The following is a 21,439-nucleotide window of genomic DNA, read 5'->3' on the forward strand; positions in this document are numbered from 1 at the left end:
AAACACACAGCTGTGACACACCAGCCCATCTTTCAAATCCCACTGATTTCAGGTCTTTCTCAGCCTCTATATAAATCTCCCTATCTTCCCCTTCAAGGCCCTCTGTAATGTTACTTTGCCTTTAATCTTGTTCCTCCCACTCCTCCTCCTGCCTGTATTCTCCCAGTCATCCCTCCTTTCTGCTCATTTTATCTTGTTCTTAGATGGTTCAATCTTGCTTTTTTTCTTCATATTCCTCAGACACCTCAATCCATCTCCCATTTGCTGTTAGACAAACATTTTTCCTCGTTATGTCAACTCTACCTTAAATTCCTATCTTTTCTTCCTTACTAGCACTAAGACACCACATACACTTATGCAGAGTCACCTGAGCTGTTGTCCCACATGGTTTTCCTGGAGTGCATGTTCTTCACACCAGGAATTTGTAGTTCTCCTACAGTGCACACCCCACAGATACAAATGCAAGGATCTTTTGAAGAGCAGCAGTCATGAGTAAGTAACTATGTATTATTAATCCCCTTGCTTATATGATACACAGAAAACTTTAAACTCTCTCTAGCTGGGTAATGAGAAGAATCTTTTCTCTGTTGATGTGAAGGCACACTTTTTAAAATTGCTGTTTAACTATTTATTAGCTAGATAAATGCATAAAAATGCATTTAAACTTACAGTGACTTAAACTTCCTATAGGCAGCAAAGCCATTTGAGGAACATAAATAAGAAGCAGGCTATTAGAAGAGGTTTGCAGTCTCACTGTACTACATTGCCTTACACTACCACGTCACCACTGGCTGTGTTCAAATTGCCTTTAACATCTTTACATTCCTGCACATGACAAACAATGGGGACCAGCTCCCATAGGCCAGAGGAAATACAGCACCGAGTGTCTTGAGTCCATTTCTCAACTGTCATCAAATAGCTTTTATTCATGGCATAGCACAAGTGTCAGCCAACTGGCAAAGGCAGCCTGTATTAAAAATGTTGGGGATTATTCATGTCAACAGACACAAGGCAGCTTTTCTCACTCGGTGGATCTGTACCAGCAGTGGTATGAAAATGCAGCAGGTTCTCTATAGTAATCTCAAATCTGAATAACTTTAGAAGGAGGCCAGCAGCAGACTGTCATTTCCAAGTACAACTAGAAAATTAATCTAGCACAGTTAGATGAGAGCTTGGATAAGGTGAGGGGTTTAACTGTGTGGTTAGATAGAAAAGGCTTTACCATAAGGATGTCATCTAGAAAGACTAGGATGATTTTTTTTTTTAATGCTTAGATTGAAGATGGTCTGCAGGTTGTGAGCTGATGGTGGCTTCTCAGGTTTGCTTCTGATTACATAATTAGCTGTTAGGTTCTTGGCCTCTTTGATTGCAGGCATTTACTGTGCTATTTGGAATATGATTTCCGTGGGCCACATGATTTGTCTTTTATGGACAAGGTGCAATTTGGAAAGGGATTCATTTTTTTCCTTTTAAAAGATTAAAAAAAATTGCTGTTTAACTAAAAATAACTTTTATTAAATTTTTGAGACTATTAATAGAAAAAAAATGAGATGGACACAAACAGTAAAATTGCTTACCTTAAAAACATTAGGCAAAGGTGGAAAATGATGAAGGTTTCAGATGTCTCAGGTTAACTGATAAGGCCAATTCCCTGACCAGTTCTTTGAGTCCCACTGCATTTGCAGAAGATTATTATATTCTGTCATCTTGCATTTTTAAATTTTTCCTTTGAAACATATGGCCTGCTTTCCCCCCCCCCTCGATTATTTTTCACTAGTTTAATTCTCTGAACTCGGTGATGTTATGTGGATATGAAATCAGGAGCAATTTAAGTGGAAAATAAAAAATTAAGGCCCATGCAAGTCATCATGAATAAGGTGACCTGATCTGCTCTGACACAGATCTATGTTCCACTTATGCTCTGGAAAACTTTGGATACTGTATTTTTGTGGAAACCTAATTTCTGTACAAATGTGTGATGCAGAAGAAACCCAACTGGCAAAACCCTCAGACAAATCCCATGCCATCTCCATGACAACATATAGATGCATAGTCTGCTATATACATCCTTACTGGGAGACTGACTGCTCCTAGATTTTTTCCCACGAGGAGTTGAAAGGCAGACTGACCAACAGGCTGCAGAGGATGTTGCTGGGGTTTAAATGTGGAAACCACAGATTATGTTTCATGCAGGGTAAACCAGAGGCAAATGGAGAACTCTTACAGAAGAGGTGAGCCTTGCACTACAGATTCCCTTGCTGAGGCTGGTTGGTCGAGTAAAGGAATGGGCACTGGCAAGTCTCCACCAAGTCTGAAAATTCATGCGGAGGACTTTTGCAGGGCTCTGAAAGTCTTGCTGTAAGCCGTCAGTGTGACTCACAAGCAGGATGAGATAAGAATGGAAGGTAATTTGGGTTAATAAGTTATCCTGAGAGGGCTTTTTTCCTGCACATGTAGAAGGAAAAGAGAGAGTGATCCAGTGCTCTCTCCCTAGTAGAGAACTCTAAATTCTGTGGCAAGAGGTTTGCTTTCCACTCACCAGCAATGTGCAGGAAACCAGGGTCAGGGAGCCAGGCCAGTGACATGTTTCCTGTTAAATCAAAAAATAAACGTTGCTGTGTCATTTACTTGCTTCCCAGAGCAGTCAGGAGCAGGACCATGGGGTCAGGAGACTGGCTCTGTCCTTTGGGCTGCTCTGCAGAGCATAGAGTGACCCCGTGCAGCTGCAAGCACCGTGCCAGGTCTGCCTTAGGCACTGGTGCTGCAGGGTCCCAGCTCCCAGGTGAGCAGGAGTTTCAGAAGTGTGGTAAGGATGCACCCGCTGGGGTAGCTGAACAGCGATAGATTCAGTAAATCCCCCGTCCTGGCTATCTTCCTAACCTTTCCCCAGCTCCGTCCTGCGCGGTGTGGTTTACATGCTTCACTGAAGGCTGAGCGGCCTGGCCTCGGCGGTGGCGGCCCAGTGTGTGCGTGGCCGCTTCTGCAAAGCAGCTGAAGTGCTGTAATTTCATACTCCAGCTGACGGTGCAGGAACTTGTTCGTCTGCCTGTCCCCTACCGTAGGAGTGGACCTGGCTGCCATAAGCACTCCCAGAGCTGTCGGTGGAGCTGCTCCATTCCTACTACAAACAGAGTACTGTGTAACTACCTGAGTAAAGCACAGCTGGCCCCTTTATACTTCTGACTTTTGGACTGGAGAAGTCTTCTGCACTCCTACAGCCTTCTAAGTAAGGCTCCTTAGGCACCTTACCTCCACTCTGCTGCTCAGCTTTCTGAGAAACAGAGATAACAATATTGACCTCCTTGGTAGAGCACTTTCTCATTTTTTTATGAGATGTGCTACATAAAAACTGATTGTTAGGTTTTGTTCAGCTATAAAAAGTCCTTAACAGTGGGGCACGGTATGTTATCAGCCATAAAAAAAGCCCTTACACTGGACTTTAGCATTTGGGGATAGACCTTTGTTCTGCTTAGTTACTTATAATCTTTGGAGTGGTGTGGCCTGGGTTTGGTTGTGGTTTGGGGTTGTTTTGCTGCTTTCTGTGTGCATATGTATCGTGTACCTATGGTTGACTTTTGCTTCTATTAGGGCCAAAGATCACTTGGTTTAGCTTAATGTACAGATGTCAGTTGGCATTAGTCGAGTGACTGGCCTGTGATCTGCCACTCAGCACATTTCCTATGAAATATAAGGGAAATTAGCTTCCCAGCAGACAAGAAACTGAGTAAAAAAACCCACTGTACCAAGAAGGACTATGATCCCCCAAAAATAATCTGCCTTTCCTTCAGCATACACTCTATGAACGTTTTATGCTGACAGACAGATCTTGTCCATTCATTGCAGATAGCCTTTTCCTCTACCATAATAACACATATTTCCCTCTCTGTAGCCTCTGAAGAAGAAAAGGAATTCCTTTTTGTCTATAGGGCAGTTGAAGGCTTTGTTTCCAGCCTGAACAGCATGGTGCAAGAGTGGCAGTGTTGAGGATTGCTCGAGTTCATGGCAGATGGTATCTGGACATGATGGAACTCAGGAGCCTTAGGTAGGTTCCTATTTAACAGCATTTCCAATGCAGTATCTAGCTATGCATGTCGTGAAGATGTAGACAGTCAGAAAGACATCACAGATAATACTAGTTCAAAGTCAAGATTGCAGCAGAAGCAGCAAAGGCAAGCCCCAAATAGTTCTCCATGGCCTAATACTTCTTGTTCTGAAAAGCAGTGTCTGGAAATGCCAGAGGGGTGTATAAAGTGTGGGGAAGTTCTGGTGCTGAGCTAGGTGATACTGGAGCCTCAGCTCTCAGGCTACAGTCTCGGGAAGTAGTGGTGGGACAGCATTTACAACAGTGTTGATTGAGGTTAGAGTGTTTCAGAAAGGATTCAATACATCCTGCCAGCTTGAGCTGGCAACTATTGTCAACTATTCAAGTGAGATCAGAATAATTAACCGTTCTTTGTCTTAACAGATCACTTAAACAACTGGAGCTGGGCAGGCTCCCCATAAGGCTCTTTAGGAATGTGAACCCAGCGGCAGGGTGCTTTGGTTAGGCACTAATCTACCCATTCAGGTAGAGATTAACTCGAAGGCAGCAATTTCCTTGGGGGGTAGAAGAGAGACAGAAATAGCACAGAGAGCCAAGCAAGCTCACATGTAGCTGGAGGAGGCTACATGTTTGTGACCCCAAACAAAACCTGAGGGAGGGATTTTGGGCACAGTACTTTCAAGCAAAAGACACACAGAATTGCAAACAAAACTCCTTCCTTCTTGTTTGGCCTTGATTTTAAAAGTTCAAGGGCAAAGGGCTTTGTGCATTCAGTGTTAATCAAGAGCAGTGTTGTAAGGAATTACCAACTCCATCAGGATTCTTATCCCAATGGAACCAACCCAAAATAACTCTCACCCCAAACTGATTTGGGCTGCATAACTGATATGGGCTGAAAATAATAATGATTTATATATTTCTTAAGAAAAGTTCTTATTTTAAAGAGAGTTGAAGACAGCAAAGAGTTGGATAGGCTATTATTCTCCAATCAATTCAATTTTTAAGTCTTACTTAAAGAATGCTAATTTTAAATGAGATATTCTTCTGATCATTTCTACAACTGAAGGGATGTAAATTCACATTCATAATGAATGCTTTTTTTTTTAATATTTGATTGCAGTAATCCAAATGATCCTATTTAATATCAAGGACAGAACTGGTATCTATTTTTTGATAACTGCTTTGCATAGCATACTCCATACAGTTAAAATTTCTTTGAGAACGATTTTAGAAGGCACGGCTCTTTGGTAGAACGGTCCTGGTGGGTGGCATGAAGAGGCTTCTCCTGCACACAGAGTGCTGGAAAGCCACAGTGCTAAAAGTCACAAATTCCAGGTTCTTTATATTTTGTCCTAATGATCTTTTACTACCTTGTTCTAATCTTGAGCATGAACTGTTCAGACTTCTAAGAAAAAGATGTGCTCATTATACCTGTTGGCTCTTTTTAGTTTTCCCCTTACCCTGTTGTCAGAGGCTACAGGTCTTAGTTTGATTCCCAGTCTTCCTGTCCAGTTGTACCTTCTCAAATCTGAAAACAGCCTCCTTCAACCTTGCAAAGTCCATTTGATGGGCTTCCCATCCTCAAGGTGATGAGTTTGAAAAACTACAGTCTCTAGAAATGAAATTAAATCTTCAGTTCTCAGGACTGTACAAAGGAGTTTTGGAGGGCTATTGGCCAGTGCTATTGGGCATGATAAAACTACTTAAAACCTTAGCTTTTATATGGTAATTACATGCACTTAGAGTCAGTGAGAAAGTGTAATAAATGCTTTTTGTTTCTATGTCTAATATGAGTAGTCATCATTATCATTGTTACAGAATACGGAAGAAGACAAAAACCAGATATTGTAGATATGTTGATGATAATAGGCTGTTGATAGCAGGAATATATTTATGTGTTCCATGTGGTCATATGTAAATATATTTCAATTGGGCAGAGTTTTAGGTCATATATAGCTTTCTATAAAAAGAACAAGAATCAGATTTGCAGAAAAGCAGCAGTTGGGTGTAATGCAGATGAGAAGCACCACTGTCCCCTGTGATACCTTCAGGTATCCTGAGCTGAAAGTTACAGCTAGCCAGATCTCAGGTGGTTACAGGGCAACTGTGTACCTGCTAGCCACTACAGTGCTTTATCACGAATTATTACTATTCAGACACTATGTTGCCTGCAGTTTGTAGATACTGAAAGAATTTTAAGAGGGACATAGTCAGAATTTCTCAGTATAAGATCAGGAGCCAAACATTTCACCTCTAACAGAGGCTTGCTTCATGGCTTCAGACAAAATATCCACTCTCCCTTCATTCTCTCTGTAAATGAGGGCTAGGATTTGTGTCTTGTGAGATGTTGTGAGATTAATTTTTTCTTGCATGCATAAACTGTTTTGAAGGTGGAGAGGTCCAAGTCCTGCTTCACAACAGCCTTGAAATTACAGCACAAGTGGAGCAGACCCCATCTCTCCTCAGAAAGGGGCAGACAGCTTGGAACTCATCAAGTACTCTATCCAGCTACGACAAATACAATTTTGCAGTCCACTGATTTACATTTACAATGGCAAGTTTTATTTTATTTATTTTTTTAATATTTATGTGCCACAACACCAACTTTTTTTTCCTTTTTAAATGAATTGTCACTGGCATGTGGTCTTCATTAGTTGAGAGAGATTTTCAATAATTTAAGACAAAGGATCAGCAGGCAAACAAAGCAGGGCCATTTTGTACAGCACTGATGATGCAGGCCATAATTGTTTTCTCCTCATGTGAGAGAGTTCAGGATTTCTGAGCATATTGGACTACTATATAGATGCATGGACTATGTAAGGAGGCCTCATACATACACATTTAGGGCCAGAGTTACACATCTGCATCCCAGGTGCTGTTTTCATAACTCTTAACAAATAATGGTAGCAAATGCATGACTTTTACACGGAGAGAATTCTGTCCTCCCATGTGACTCTCCCTGCACTCCCCTAGCACTATGTGCTGCCCAGCACAGTCCTGCAAAGCATCAAGCCAGAATCTTCCTGGTGTTGAAAGGCTGGTGCTGAAGAGTGGATCCTGGTTTGGGATCCTCTCCTCAGAGCCTGGTTTGGGGCCTTTACACCAACTGGGTATGCACCCTTCCAGCTTCCCTTTAGCTGGTGTATGGGTTGCTGTCATTGATTGTGGCCATGACTAAATAGTGCCTGCCACAACTGAATGAGCAGAGAAGCCTGAGGCAGGAGGGTACAGGTGTTGTCTCAGCCAGAGAAAGCAGGCTATTGAAGCTGCCACAGGCACTGGGAGAGGTGGAGATGGCTGGGGAGGGAGGAGGGAGAAGGGAGAGAGAGGGAGTAGCCACTGTCGACAGGAGCCATGCGCTGATACCCTCTAAACTGTTGGAAGAAGGAAAGTTCTGGCTGTTAATAGAAAGTACACACAATTCTTCAACGTTGCGAAGGGAATTTGACCTATCACTGATTACAAATATGGGGAGCATTGTCACTGCTCACTCCAACTGGTGCCTTTGGGTGAATGGAAGATCAGGCTGTCAGGCTGTCAGCTCCTATGAGCACTAACTTTTCCCAACAATGGCCCCAACTATTTCAGTTACAGCCAGTCAAGTCCCATGACATCAAATATTAATCTGGCACAGAACTTGGGCTGTCCGAGTACATTTTATAACTAACAGTGTATCAAATCCTTTGGACCTGATGACATTCGCTCCTTTGTTGTCACGTCAGTCAGTCACTTTAACCCAGATTCTCAGTCGACTCAAAGGAAAGAAAATGGTGCTTCAGAGAACTCACTGCCACAGAAGTACTTTAAAAACATGAACTGAAGGAAGGTAGGACCAAAACTCGTCACAAAAGATCCCACCATAAAATCAGGAGAGCGCACAAGGAGCCTTAGATGACCTCACAGCAAGAGGCTGTGGTGCTGTTCTGCATACAGTTTCTCTGCGGGGGCAGACCTGGGATCATCCCAAATCTAGTCGTTGGGTTTGAAGTTAGTTAAGAGCCTTGGGCCTGATCTGTTTGCATAACAGCAGTTATATTCATTTTATAATGGAATTTCTGTCTGTATAACAGACATTTCTAATACTGTGAAAGCAAACTAAGTTCAGAAATCAGATTTCCCAGGTGGAGCATGAAAAGGCAGGTCCAAGGTACTGGTCTCTTCCAGTTGTTGCCACAGCCCCTCTAATCTGGCAGAGAGATGCCACCTTCAGAGGGACTCTCTGTCAGGCAGCTCCTGCGTATGCTGTCCCTAACATTCAGAACTGGCATGGGGTGCTTTGATTCACCTCTGATTTTGCAAGGAAAAAACAACTCTTAAGACAGTTAGCAGAGGGCTGAGCATACAAGCATAACACATTAACAAAACCACTCCAATTAGCTGGAGGTGGGGGCAGGGAATGATAAAAATTAGAAGAATTTTGCTCTTCTCTGCACAAGCCTAGAGACAGTGAGAGAAAATTATAACTTGACCCTAAATTATTCAAAGGAAGCAAAGAAATAAAATATAGGCTAAAGAAGAATCCTTCCTAATAACCGGAACTAAAAGCCAAAGCACATTAACATATGAGGACTGGAAGGTTCAGAGAAATAGCTGGAAGGGAATTGCACTCCTATAGCCATGGAGAAAATGTAGGAACTCACTTAATTCAGTAATATACCTGGCATGCCTCAAGAAAGGGAAAGTTTCTACATTATATTAGCACCACTCTTGACCTTATCGTGTGCAGAATAGATGGCTCAAGGAACAGATAACAAATAAGAGGCAGCTTTTTTAATGGTCAGAGGGATTCTGCCAAGGAGTTTTCTTTCAGAAGGTGTTTCTAAGTGGGCTGGAGTGCAAGAAAGGGTTGGAAGCCCAATGTGATCATTCTCATTTGCAGAATTGCCTACCAAATGATGCTTAGAGGCATAAGCTACTCCAGCTATGGACAAAAGTGTGTTTTCTTTAAGACACATCAGCATACATTCTCATGAGTGTCTCCCCAGTTCTTGAAAAACTGGTAAGAACCTTTGATATTTCCAAAGTTAGGTACAGGTACCTGAGCCTGAACTGTTTATATTTAAGAACAAAAAGTCAGCAAATAAAGAAAAAATAGACCTGAACATGTTGTTTAAGGATGTGTCAGAGAACTCATGATGTCATGTGAAATGGAGTGCAAAATCCAAATGTGTTGCTAAAGCTTAAAAGTAATTACTGTCTGGAAGGACTGATAATCTTGTGTCTGTTCTAGCAAGTGTTTAAACAACCAAGCACACTCATCCACAGGCCATCTTAGTTGCTACAGCTTCAGCAGCAAGGACAAAGGCAAAATTAGCATATGGATGGGAAGACCCTCTCAATCCTTGATATTTCCATTACAGGAGTTTGCACCATAGTAGTCAATGCAGCAGTTATTCTGCAAATGGAGAGCTCTGGTCTAGTGCTGTCAGTCTCACACCCACTGTTCATGAACACCTACATTCCCTTTAAAAATAAAATCGTAAGAGCTGTGAATACAAATGTGCAAAGATTTTACTATTTAAAGGGTTCTTCTGGAGAAACTATGTCAAATATGTAGCTCTTTCTAAAATGCCAGTGATGCCCAGGATTACTCCGTTCTGCAACCTTTTGCTTTCTGTGTCCAGCAGATGGATGAAGCTCACATCTGGTGTGGAGCTACCCCTTCTGTCAACTGCCTGCCTCCTGCCATGCTCTGCTTCATTATTGCTTAGGCAAAACCATTTGCCAGGGACTGGGAATTGCATGTTTTTCCAGCTGGCAACCTTAGTGGTTGCCCTGAGTGGTCAAAGCCAGTGGCCTGGGGATGAGCAGCAGGTGGTGCAGGAAGTGTGATCACTACTTCAGAGGGATGCTCCAGAAAGGGAGAAGCAGCTGGAAAAAGAATGCTGTGGACAAATGCCACCCACCCTGGGAGCACAGCTTTCTGGAGCTCTCATAGCTTCAGACAAGTGTGGTTGCAGATTATCACGCTGTGAGGAGTTGTGGAGGTGCAAGGGGATTGGAGGGAAGGCAGGATGGTGGAAGATGAAAGTGGAGGCACTATACTAGGCCTGTAATGGTCTTCAGAGGTTCAGGTGCCCCCTCGACCAACCCTTTGCTCAATGTATGTTGGTCAGTTTTAGTGGGCATTTGCACAGTTCTCAGCTTTCTGAAGAAGTGAGATGACTTCCACTTATGCATTACTGTTATTTAAGGAAAGCAGGGTGTTTGAACAGGAATGAAGGCACCAATACCTGATATCCCTTTCACCAGGTAAGCCAAGGGCATGAATGGGATGTTCTGCCAGCCTCAAGGCATTAAATATTTCTGCTCTGACTTTACACCAGCTCCAAACTGTTGTCAGAAAAACCATTAGCTGTTTACATCCAGAAATTAAGCCAAATTCTGGCTCCAGTGAGGCCAGTCATAAAATTCAAATTGATTTCAGCAGCAATAGAAATTAGTCTCCTAAGTGGAGGTGAAGAGAGAGGAGTTGCATGGTAGTTTGCTATTGCCAAACAGTGCAAGTTCAAGTTAAATTCACTCAAGTTTGGGACATATTGAAACTTGGTGTGTGAGTGTGCATACAGCACCAAGGCACGGCAGTGTGGCACTAGGAGACCTAGTGTTGGTAGCTGCTGGAAATGATTTCCAGACTTTCTTGTAGACACAGGTGACTATTTTAGGAACTGAGGGACATGGACATCCTGGCTCCCAGCTGTGCATGACTGACAGTGTCTTCTCTATCTCATATCACTCAGCACTGATATTCTCTTAATTTAACTACTCAGACAGATAGAAGTATTAAATGGCGTTTCAGAATTCTTTATTAAGATATATGCTTTCCAGTAACTGCCTCACTTATTCTCTGATCACAGTGGGGAAAAAAATCCTCCTCCTGGGTATTTCCTGCTTGTAAGACTACACACCCCTTAGAAATGGATTTTGCTCTTTAGCCTTTTTTTGTTTCAGGTTGCATTTAGATTGGTCTCAGGAAGATGTGCAAATCACTGTGAGTACTCTTAAACGTACATTTACATTTTCCTCTTGCTTTTAAGGAAATGCACACACATTTTTCTATTTCCTCTTTGCTTTTTATTTCTTTGTAATTTCCCATTGTGACCACTTTTTTAACGCATTATTTTCAGACTCCATTCTGCACATATATGAAATAAGTAAGATTTTGTTCTATGCTAGACCTAAATTTTACATTCACCATTAATCTGAACTGTTTCTCTTAGACTGCATAAAAAAAAATCTACAATTCAGAGTCGTGTCAGCTCTGCGCTGGTAATTCAAGTCTTAGATTTGTTATAATCACCAACAGTAAATATTGTATCCATTTTTAGAGAATGATCCAATCTGCTTGTATTTCCTGATCTTTCTTCTCATTCCTTTGTTATGATATGTTTTCTGCCTCTTAATTGTTTCCTTATGAAATGGCCTCAGTCAAAGCAGTTACAATGAAGAACGTTCATTTCAAACCGTCAGCGTTTTAGGCACAGCAGATAACCACGAGCTGGTTACTCCCTGCCTCCAGTAGGACTCCTTAAGGCCAAGTAGTAAGTTCTGAAGCCTTGTTAAGTGAAAAACAGCAAAGACCAAACATCACAGGCAAAAGACAGCTTAGCAAATGTGACTTCTGTCCTTTTAGACAATAATCTCGATCCAATTTTTGAGTTCTGCACAGACATAAAATTTTACTTTCATTGTAGCTGAATAGCATTAGGAATCAACTTAGGTTCTCTCCCATGAACTGTGTTTAAAACATCTTTTTTTTCAAATAACTTGGGAGGTGCCTTTTACATTTTCAGTACTGAGGCTGCTTTATTGAAGTATAAATCCAAGCCCCTTCATCGAGGCAGAAAGCTCTGCTGGTTCTTCTGCATTTCCACAGCTCGGTACAGGGCTAGATGCGCTTAACTAGGAGGTGTGAAGGAGCATCCTGGAAGAGATGGAAGCTAAATATATTCTGCTACAAGATTTCTTCCATTCCACTCTCCACCCCCAGATCCCAGAGACTACAATGGCTTATGCAGGGTTTTACATATGCAGCTAATGATGGAGGGAGGAGAATTCCCACGGATAAAGAGCTTTAGCCCAGTACCAGCACAGCACACAGCTTGAATTGGTGCTGGGGTGGATTCTGAGGGAAAGCAATCCCATCACTGCTTCCAAGGAGAGGTCCTACACAATTATTTTTAGGAAAGGATCCCTGGCTAGAAGGAGATCCTTCTCTACAACTTTGATATAGGCACCTGGACAAGGTGAAGAGGGGATGAGATTTCATCTAGATCCCCTGCACTTAGTGTTTCCTTTTGCTTAGCTCCAAGGGGCTTCCCAGTTTGAGGAGTTTATTTTGTTTCAAACAACTCTCTAACACCCAGCTATCTGTGTGTACCGTGTGACTTGCAGGTCTGAAGTGCCATGGCTAGTCCTCCTGAGGCCAGGTGCCTGTTGACACACTTTCCATCTCTTACAAGAGTATCACCTTACTTGTGTTTAAGGAGCCCAACTCCATAAAAATATAAAAGAGCAAACAAGAGTTTCCTTTCATTTGCCCCTGATTCTAAGCTTATATAATTCCACTAATTTTATTTGCAAGAGAACAAAACCAGACCCCTAGTCTCTTGGTAGAAATGATTTTACAGGGCTGTTATCCAAACCAGAAGGCTGAGCAGGAGTCTACTTGTCATGCACAAACCACCACAGCAGAAGTGACATGCAAAGGGGTTATTTTATTCCCACTCTACCTTTTTATGCACATTTATGTACATTGTGTGTAGTGGGATGGAGGCAGAGAACAACAGCTGAGCAGCCCTCCATCCTCCACACGTGATTGTCTAACTCACTGTTTTTATCTCCAGGTACACAAAAGGAAATGAAACCATTAAAAGGGATACCTGTGAGCTGTAAACTTCGAGAGGAAGAAATTACTATCAGTTTGACAGGTTTGTCGGTGAATTACTTATTTATGTAGCTCAATAGATTTAATATTAATCACAGATGACAGACACAAGTTAAACATGCTTTGCAAACACATGCAGTGCCCTCTCCTTTACTCGAGAATGGGTCAACTTAAAATTGCTTCTGGTAGGGGCACAGATAATCAAGTGGGAGAGCTGAAATGAGAACCAAATGAAAGCAGCCCAAATTGCTTTTAAAAGTCTCAAATGAGTATGCTGTTGGAAGTGCTATAAAGATAGCACAAAAGAGCCAGCTAAAAATCGTGGCTCAAGCTCAATTTTTTGCAAGCAATCATAAATCTTAACTTCAGCAGCTTTGTGCTCATCTGGGGGCACTGGAAAAGTGAAAAAAAGTTGACCTCATCATCATATGAAGTTTCCTATTCCTGTCCTAAGTTGTCATTGGTAAAAGCCAGCAGCAAGAATTCCAGTTGTAAACAGTGATGTGCTGCCAATGTTTCAGCAAGGGTAGCTCAAATTTTTCCTCTTTGCATCTGTGTGTAGTGCAGCTTGTGTGTGAGGGGCTGCATGGCTCCAGAGGAGAAGGATACAGACCAGCCCTCTTGGCCCTCCCTTCCTTTGCTTCTCTGGTGAAATATAAATGCCCTTTTTCAGGTGTAATTAAAAAGGGAGGTGCTGTAATTTGGCAAATAGACTTTGAAAGTCACAGGGTCTTGTTTCTGTGCATCTGCTATGGAAATAGGAGAGAGAAGCCCTTGTCCTCTCTTGCACCCAGTGCAACTGCACAGCATAAAGATGCATCTGCAGGTCTTGCACCCTCACGACTCATTTTCAGAGCTTGTAACCCTTGTCCAAACCATCCTTCTGGGAGAGAGGCAGGATGCTTGATTTTTGGGTGGCTGGCCGAGAACCATATGGGTGAGGTTGCAGCCCTTCCAGCAAGAAGATATTCCCGAAATTTGGGATGAAATTCAGCTCATCCAGACCACTGTGGATTAGACTTTGGTGCAGAGCTGAAGGACATGATGCAGCAGAACAATTAGTTCCCTTCCAACACATCTGCCAAAGGCAGCAAGCATGTGCTTCAGCATGCAGCTCCCACTCTTACTTGTGGGATGGCTCCCTCAAATTTAGTTTTAAAAACATAGGGATTAGCGACTACCTATTAGCTATCTCACTACCTGCCTGACTGTTTCCTTTGGTGCAATTAAAAATGTCTCCAGAATACATAATAAGAGTCAATTGAATTTTTAAAGCATCATGTAGACAATGTACATCATGTGGAAAAATACACTTGGGCTGTGGTAGCCCATGACTGAAACAAAAAGAAAAAAGCTCTGGGTAAAGGAAACCAGAAAAAAAGAGCTTTGGAGAGAATTTCAAGCATAGTGACCTCCCTTTGAAATGTGTCTGTGTAGTCAGTGTCTTGGAGAATCTTGAAAATGTTTGTATGTTTTTTTCTTGCTTTATATCCTTAAAAATATCCCACTAATTTTTTTCTTCACTCTCAGGCCTAGTCAATGTTGTCATTTAAACAACCGAAGGACCTCTACTAAACAATGGAAAAAAATGTGTTTGTAAAACTGCACAAATACCTATTTCCAAAAATAATTAAAACTGCTGTGGTTTCAGGGACACAAGTGATGCATTTTGAAATAGGACTAAATGTTTATTTACATGAGAGAGCATGTTAGCTCTGGTCTACTGAGAAAATAATGGGCATTAAACTCTATACAGCATACAGTCCACTGAATAAAAAGTAGATTATATTTTAAAAAGAGGTCTGTGGTTTAGGGATCTACTTTTGCTTTTTAAGCAAAACAATTCACTTCGAGACTTTGTAAAAAAAATAACTATTTTGATAAAAACTTATCTCTTGATTTTAAAACTCTTTTAAGGACTTACTTTAAACATAATGAAAAACAATGAGAGGGGATAATAAGTCACAGCAAGAAGTAGATTTATTGTGCCCTATAGAAAAGTATCAATCCAAAGTCTTGGTGTCACTGAGTTGATGTAGTGAAGCTAGTGGTGGATTTCCTCCAGGCAGAGGATGTTCCCAGAGGTAAGAAAGCTATCTCATGCCCCCACCTGCCTTCATTGCCCAGTGAAGGAGATGGCACGAGAGGTTAGAGGCAAAGGGATGCAGCCTGAGCAGAAGAGGGCTGTGATACTTGACTGCTGGAGCAGCTAGCACTAATTTGAGCAGCCCAAAGGTCACGACTATTTATGCAGATAAAAGGTCAATGGCAAGCTGGCATGTGGCTGCAGGCTATCTTGGTACGCACTTCACCCGGGGCACTGATACAGGCTTCTGATTCACAGTTTGTCTTTCTGCATGAACTTTCAGGCCAAGCTTTGGCTGGGAAAAAAAAATCTCTGCCATGGGAGTTGACACAGTTAGGATCCAGATGCAATTTTTTGTGGCTCAGGCTCATCTGTAGCTAAATCAAACCTTTGAATCATTATTTATAAAAGCAGCCAAATTCTGAACTGTTTGCTCAGTATTTAATCAGCCCTTGTGTGCATAAACCCCTCTGAAAGTGTGCCTGAGTATAGAGAAAGGAAAAAATGAATAAGATGCTCAGGATGTGACCTGCTGAAAGAGAGCCAGTGAAAAGCCTACTGAATTCAACAGAGATAGGTTCTTCAGCTGCCAGTGTGTGTGGATTTAATCAGTTTAAATATGTAGGACCTTAGAGCACAAGACTAAATGGCATGGCTTGAATTTACAGAACAGTTTCCGTTTAGGTGAAACAATATCTATTTGAGTGAAAAAGGGGAAGTAGATATACTATGTTTAATCTAGTCAGATTCTACACTATATTTGAAGTTTTATAGTCAATAAATGCTTAATCTTGTACTGTCATTAGAAAATTAAAGTATATTTTAACATTCAGTTCCAGCAGCTGTCTGCTGCACTGATTTTAACCAAAATCCTTTTGCTTTCTGCTGTATATCAGTCCCATATGCTCTGATCTCCAGTAGGAAGTGTGCAAAATATTTTGTGACATTTCACTACCCCAAAAAAAGGTAATGGTAAAGCATCATTACATTGATTTGCTTTTCATCACAGAGGTATTTGGCACTATGCCTTAATTAAGGTTGCAGCAATAACTCTATTATAAGCACTGTTTTGCCTCCCCCGGTAATTTTTTAACTGCAGTTGCCTATTATTCTGTCATTTTTGCTTGTTAATAAAGAAAAAATATGTTAGGATGAGAACCTTCCATGTAGAAAGCCACTAAAACTAAGAGTCTTCAGATATAGAAAAGCGTATTTTTCTTCCAGCCATCTTTTCCTGTCAAAATGGAGAATTACCAAGTTCTTCCTTGACCACTGTCTTCCTAGATCTCCACATGAGGGGAAGTTTAAACAGTTGCTTGGATACATTTTGTCAAGTTTATGAATTCCATTATACTACTACTTCACTCCATATATTGTGGGCTTGGTTTTGGATGAACTGAAACCAACCCATAACAGTGGCATAGTCTGGTTGGGAAATAAACATATTTTGTCTGTGTTTTCCCACTGAAAATGGCAAAATCCTGGCCACTGAGCATTTGCTAGTGCTTTCTCCGTCATATTCATCAAACTAAAGAGAGTCTCCATTCTAGACTGAGGTTCATTCCTTTGTAAGCACTGATGATAATCATTGGCTCGTAGTTCTCATGGACAAAGGCTTCTGCCCCATGTGTGGAAGAGCAGATAACCCTTGAGAACTTTCTCTTTCTCTTACAGCTTATCAAATGAAAGAAAAAGAAGTCTTTGAAGAATCTGAAGGCATTGGAATACATTATGCAATTTCCTGGACTTTATGCTACCTCTTGTAAGTGTTATGATATTATTTCCAGTCCCTGGAAAACAGAACTGTACTATAGATGATGACTGTGGGATTTCTGTTATCTTGGAGCAAATATCGGTTTTATGCTTTCCTTCCTATTAAGGCATTTTAGAAAATGAAACACGGAAAAAGCAAGATCTTCTCATAGTGTTGAGGGCCATCTATTCTTGTACTTCAAGAACATGGTTTAGAAAGGGGATCTCCTACTGCCTCTGCCCAGGCAGCCTTCTCATCTTCCAGAACGATATGCTTGTGAAACGAAGAGCTACAGCTAGGTTTTCCTCATAGGAGCACAGAAAATACTGCAGGTTTATAGACAGTGTTCCATCAGAAATCCTCATAAAATGGAAGCAGTAAGATTCTGAGTCCCACTGGCTTTTTACTCTTAAACATAGTCTAGAGCCTGTGATTAGATCTTGCATCTTCCTCCAGCCTCTCTCAGTTTTATGTGAGTGCACCCATCTACTTTTTTGGACTCTCCTGTCTTGTTTCATGTCAGTGAATGGTCACAAGATAGTTAGAGTCAGCTTTAGGTCACCCGAATCAGCTTTACAACATCTAGCCTCAAGTAGGGGAGCCATGTAATCCTCACAATAGAGCTCTGTATCTGCTGGCTTCAAAACCTGAATGGCTTCTTGAGAGGGTTGGCAGTCTGTGGTAAGCACTACACTTCTAGAGCTACCTTGCTATCCGTATCTGAGTTACCAAATGCTGATTGGGATAAGCCTGCATTGCCTTCAGCACTGACACAGCTATAGGCATGTTCTGAAAGCGTGTAATGCAGTCCCTTTTGCCTGCGACTCAGACCATGTAGTGCTCTTATCTGTGCACTTTCTACAGAAACTGAAGTGTGGGAGGAATCTCCTGTACTATTCTGTAGGGGAAGAAGTGCCATCCCTGTAATTGATGGGTACTGTGTAGTCCAGGTGTGAGTCCTTCAGGGACCAGGCATAAAGGACAGGGTAAGGTTTTCAACATGCAAGGGAAAAATGCAGCTATTCCCACAAGCATGTTTATATTAGAGGAGGTGTCTTCCATCCAACACCATCCGTAAACCTCTGTTTGTTAATATCTGCTGCTGTCCTCCACGTGAGGTGAGGGTACCTGGATGAGCAGTCACCCCAGCTCCTCCCAGTTCTCAGCATTCTGGGTTGTTTGATCAACAGATGATCTCAGGATACCAGAAACAGGGATGTCTCATTTAGCATCTTAAAATTTGCACACAACTAAGTTTTTCCTTGCTAAGGGCTGAATGGGCCTACCATTGGCTAAGTATTGATTTACACCCTAGTTTTATCCCCATAAAGTTGGAACTGAGGATAAAGGCCTTTCTCAGAGAGGCAAGTTCTCTATTACAGACAAAGCAGGAAAAAATCAGACCCATTATGCAAAAAACAGCCATGAGCTACTTTCCTTCAGTATGTAGCAGTTAGTTAAATGCTGTGTTAGTACTCACTCTAGGTAGAGAACTTTTGCTTCCTTTATCAGAAAATCACTCATAAAATTTACAGTTAATTTCTAATTAGGTTGTTCAAAATATAACTATAATCTTGAGGAAGCAGCTATAGCATTTTATGCCATTGCACTGTGGTCTGTATACATCAGTCCGAATGATCCATTAAAGTATTACTGAAACGATAGAATAAATTGCATTTTCACAATATTAAATATACCACAAAGAGTAACCGTGAAAATTGCTGGCATATGCAGCTCATCTAACCTTGGAACTCAAATTGCTTTTCTAATTTGCTGCCATAATCGTGAAAGTAGACTTCTGTAAAACTATATTTCTGTGTTGGGAGAGGGGACAGGGGGAGAAGCACAGCGGATAAGCATTGACAAATCTATTAAATTACATACCAGAGAGAGAAATTATCACATTAAAAAGCCCAAGTCGGTAGAGCTATACCTGACCATTGCAACAGAGAAATTACCGTCAGTTCCCATTATTGCTCTGTCAGAGGTGTCAGTCGCAGCCCGCGCCTGCGGCCGGTCATTTGATGTATTTCCCTGCCTCTCACGGCACATGCAGGCTGCGAAGAGCGTCAGCTGGGCTGCTGGAAAGCAATTCTGCTTCTCTAGGCTACTGGGAGAGGACCTCAATATACCTGAGAATCTGCTGGTTTACCTACCTCAGAGTGCCAACAACCACTTTGTGAGACGGGAGAACTCCCCCCCTCTCCCATTAATTTCACTGGGTTGTTCACTTTAATGCTTAGTAATGCCGCTGGAAGTGTTGGTGTAATTTCACGGGTAGTGTAATTGCAAGTTAACTTCGTGGCTGATCTCTTCAACAGATGGAAGCAGGGTGGGGGTGGTGATGAAACCCACAGGAAATGGGTGCTGCTGGAGGAAAACGCAGATGGAAAAAGGGAGACACATAAGAACAGAGAAAGGGGAGAGAGAGAGATCAAGGAACCAGGGGGCACAAGAAACATATGGCAGAGGGAGGATGCTCTGAATGACCACTTTAGAGAAAACTGAACACAACTAAAAAGAGTATGAAGAATTAAATATAAATTACAGATACCAAATACTTTAATGGACATTATAAAAACCCAAATGCTATGGTGGTCAGATCTCTGGGACCAGACATTCTTGCATTCAAGTACCTGCTCCTCAGCAGACCCTTAGGCCATAATTAAAGAGCCTGCATTTTATTTATGCTGTGGGCCTCATGTTTTCTACAGCCTCCATGCTCCTGAGACTCCAGGAACAGGACTCAGGCAGAACTTGCTGTCTCAATACAGCCCTGCCACATACTTTTCATCAAATCTCTCAGGACCAGCTTCATTCAGAAATGTTTATATACCTCATCTTAATAGATCCCTTGAGACTTGGCACCTGAGTAACCCAGGTGTCACAATGTTTTGCCTCTCCATGGTACTGTGAGGATAAAGGACAGATGCTGAGGAAAGGGCCTGGCATATCAGGCCCAGCACCATGCACCCGTGGGCGTTTTGTTGCCAGGACCCAAGCTAACATCTCCACAGGAGATAGTTTTGCTCCACACAGACACGCCAGCACTCTGCTCTGCTCTGCTCCAGATTTCAGGGTGTGACACGCACTCACCCTGAGTGCTGCTATGCCACTTTTATCCCAAATCTAGAGCAGTTGATGAATTTTTTTGGTCAAGAACTTGTCTGCAGTGATTCACACCTCTAGAAATGTATAGAAGTTGGGAATGTCAAAGGAATCCTTAAAACTGAACCAAAGGGGGCATTGGGGAGGAGGAAAACTCGCTTGAAGCTCATCTGTCTGTTTGGAGCACAGCCTGACCACAGGTGGGGATTTGCTCCTGCTTCCTATGGCAGAGGCTGGAGGGGGCATATGTAACAATAACCTTGTCAGTCATTGCTTTCTCAGGAGAGTATTTTGTTCACCTAGGTACGCACTACCTAGGTTATCAGAGTTATCAGATAAAAAATATTATCAGAGTATACAAAGACAATAGTTCAATGTGCATGATTTGTGGACTATAAATACAGTAAGAGGAAAGGAGGCCTAACAAACTAGTGCATCACAAAAGAGTAACTGCAGATTGATTTCAAGGCTGAAGGCCAAATTTAAGTATTGTTTTCTGTGTTCCCTATGATCACAAAGTGAGGAAGAGAGATGAGAGCCACTGGACTCAGTCAAGGGCTCCCTAATTATTTTAAGAAATCAGGTCTTGTTCTGGGTTTGGGGTTTTTTTTATTCCCCTCTTTTTTACTGAATTTGGTGGACACAAGACTATCCTGAAAAGAAATCAGGCTTGAGGATTTCCATTAATATTCAGGGGGAAAAAAACCTCACAAAATTTCTGTTAAAGAGTTGGTTCATGCCAGTCCCCTCCCAGGCACATCCTATTTCTATGGCCTATAAACCAAAGAGACTGCAAACAGCAGAGATGACTGAAACCTCTTTAGTGTGAGAAGTGAGAGCCATTGCTCTAGTTTTTGTAATAACAGTGAGTACATAGGTATAAAATACTGTATAAATACCAACTAAATAATTCCTTCAGTAGATATGGAAGTAGGTAATTTGTATTGAAATGTGACTGGAAATTTGTATTCAAACTTAGGTCAGAAAACTTTAACTCAGGCCTGCAAATTTTAATAATGGATTTATCGTCCCAAAAATGAATGTTGTGGTTTTCAGAGATGGCAGGTTGGTCTGCTTTCACTGAACTCAGCCAACATTGCCGAATTGTCTTTTAAAATATACATGCAAGTTTGAAAGTTATGTCTGGAGCCATTTGCCCAAATGCATCTTACAGAAAATGGTGCTAAGACTCCAGATTTCAGCTCAGAATTTCTGGCCACCTGTTCTCAGGCACAGGATTTGGGCGTACACCATTCCTAACAGGGAGAAACGGGAAAAATGTCTAATTGGGGAGGTTTAGGTTGGACTTTAGGGGAAATTCTTCATAGAAAGGGTGATTAGACATTTGAATGGACTTTAGGGGAAATTCTTCATAGAAAGGGTGATTAGACATTTGAATGGGCTGCCCAGGGAGGCAGTGGAGTCGCCGTCCCTGGAGGTGTTTGCTTTCAGCAAAGTCTGGACGATGGCACTTGGTGGTAGATGGCACTTGGTGGTATTCGGTCAAAGGTTGGACTCGATGATCTCAGGGGTCATTTCCAACCTAATTGATTCTGGTAAATG

The 21,439-nt window shown here is 41.8% G+C and overlaps 1 long non-coding RNA gene across 2 annotated transcripts; it reads left to right on the top strand.

The window, feature by feature from the left end:
• The first annotated feature begins 512 nt into the window (after nucleotides 1-512).
• On the top strand, nucleotides 513-19,816 carry LOC127469059 (uncharacterized). Of its 2 annotated transcripts, XR_007903812.1 has the most exons (4): nucleotides 513-4,042; nucleotides 6,433-12,972; nucleotides 16,690-16,777; nucleotides 16,896-19,816. It is a non-coding gene; the product is annotated as an uncharacterized LOC127469059 (long non-coding RNA). The 2 variants fall into 2 exon arrangements; XR_007903811.1 differs by having other exon boundaries at nucleotides 16,690-19,816.
• The last annotated feature ends 1,623 nt before the right edge of the window (nucleotides 19,817-21,439 follow it).

Source organism: Manacus candei, unplaced genomic scaffold (assembly GCF_025592945.1).
Source record: "Manacus candei isolate 608988 ecotype Guabito, Panama unplaced genomic scaffold, ASM2559294v1 h1tg000017l, whole genome shotgun sequence".
Taxonomy (NCBI): Eukaryota; Metazoa; Chordata; class Aves; order Passeriformes; family Pipridae; genus Manacus; species Manacus candei.